At 45.4% G+C, this 1,920-nt stretch overlaps 1 protein-coding gene across 1 annotated transcript in view; it reads right to left on the bottom strand.

The window, feature by feature from the left end:
• celf2 (cugbp, Elav-like family member 2) overlaps positions 1–1,920 on the bottom strand; it is a 291,608-nt gene that overhangs the window by 237,079 nt on the left and 52,609 nt on the right. The window contains exon 2 of the mRNA XM_017302948.1: positions 971–1,048. The gene's annotated coding sequence lies outside the window, so the exon portion shown is untranslated. The remainder of the gene's footprint in view (positions 1–970; positions 1,049–1,920) is intronic.

Below are 1,920 nucleotides of genomic sequence, written 5' to 3' on the forward strand. Positions count from 1 at the left end.
ACACACACACACACACACACACACACACACACACACACACACACACACACACCGGGTTGCTCCTAAACGAGGAGTGTGTGTGTGAATAACTCAGCGACGTGTCCAGCTGGTTCTGGGGAATCGGAGAGTCGCGTAAATTTCTCTGAATGGCGGCGCGGCCGGATCATCTGGAGCCTCTTCCTCTAAGCTGATACACGTGTTTACCCAGCATTTAAATCTGGGCAGCAAAGCCTCTTCCTCCTCTTCCTCCAGTCCAGCAGCAGGCGGATCTGATCCGACATCAAAGACGAGAGGAAGAGCAGCGATCCGTTCAAACCTTTTTAACTTCATATCCTCCACACAGTCTCAGGGATCTGCCGGAGATTTCTCAACATTTCCAGCGCGGCGAAGAGTCGTGTTGCATTTAAAGTTCACAGGCAGGCGGAGGGAGGGGGGCGGACATGTTTCTGGATGTTCAGGCCCGTCGCCGCTCCGCCGAGCCAGGAGGTCAAGACGAAGAGGTGAAGAGTACATCAGAAAGCTTCTCCAGCCCCAGGTCTTCCTGAAAGCTGCAGCTCTTCCTCACCACTTCCTGCTCCCTGTGCCGTTTTTCCTTATGCATGCGCACGCATAACGCCCCTTATTGGATTTACAGATGAAAATAAAGAAAGCCAGCTGACAGTTGTGCCATGGTGTGTTCTGGTCTGAGGTCAGAGGTCAGACCCAGAGCAGCAGGAAGCAGGAAGCGGCTCCGGGCGCCTGATCCGGAGTCAGTTCATCTAATATTAATGCTGGATGTGGCGTTCCTGGGAGCGCCGGCCGACCCCAATACAATTACCAGCAATAAACAGCAGCTCTGCTTTAATCACAAGAGCCACGTTTACATGATTAATGCAATAAACTCCAATCTCATATCGCTGTTATGAGCCGAGCCCAGAACTGTGCCAGCGTTCTGATTATGCACATGATTATGTTGATTTTTTTATATTACCTCTTTTCATTTGGCTCCTCAGACTCCTGGATTTCCAGCTTGGTGAAGTTTCCTCCTGCGTCTCGACGTCGAAGGTTCCTGCAGAGGAAGGAGGAAGACATGTTTCCTCTGCACGGCAGGAATCAAAGCCCTGACAGGATGTCTGACTGGCTTCCAGGGCAAAATATCCTCATTATGACGGTTTGTTAGGGACGGGGGTTTTAGAAAAAAAGGACATTTCAACAAAATCTCAGAAATTTTCTAGAAACAAAACTGAAATGTCAGATGTTCAAAAGTTGGAAAAATTTAATTTTATTTTTACTTTTTAAACCCAGAAATTTCCACAATTTTTCTAGAAAATGTCAAAATTGTTTTTTGTTGTTGTTTTAGGGAAATTTACTCATTTTTTATCTGCAATGGCCCAAATACAGTCAAACTAGTTGAAATAAAAAAAAACTACCTTACAAATAACTTGTCAGCAAGTTACAAGTTAAAATAATTTCTTTAATATTGTTACAAAAATCAGTTTCATGGCAGATTATTGTGCTTATAACATGTTTCTGATAATATAAGATAAATAATCTGCTAGTGGAACTAGAACTTTATCATCAACTTTAATAATCTGTTGACCTAATTAAGCTCTTATGTCTCATTAAAAAGTTACCTGTAAGTTTGTCCTGTTTCATTTCATGTGTTCTGAGATATTGGCAGTAAAATCTAGACTGGAATACAGAAACGCAGTTTGTTTTCTAGGAGTTCAGACAGAAGGAAACTCGGATTATTGTGGAAGTTTCCAGAAGAAAGGCGACAATCCAACCGGCCCGCTGCACAGAACCGCTTCACTGGAACCGGCCCGCTGCACAGAACCGCTTCACTGGAACCGGCCCGCTGCACAGAACCGCTTCACTGGAACCGGCCCGCTGCACAGAACCGCTTCACTGAGACCGGCCCACTCTCAGACCAGAACATGT

This window comes from Poecilia reticulata, unplaced genomic scaffold (assembly GCF_000633615.1).
Source record: "Poecilia reticulata strain Guanapo unplaced genomic scaffold, Guppy_female_1.0+MT scaffold_125, whole genome shotgun sequence".
In the NCBI taxonomy this organism is placed as follows: Eukaryota; Metazoa; Chordata; class Actinopteri; order Cyprinodontiformes; family Poeciliidae; genus Poecilia; species Poecilia reticulata.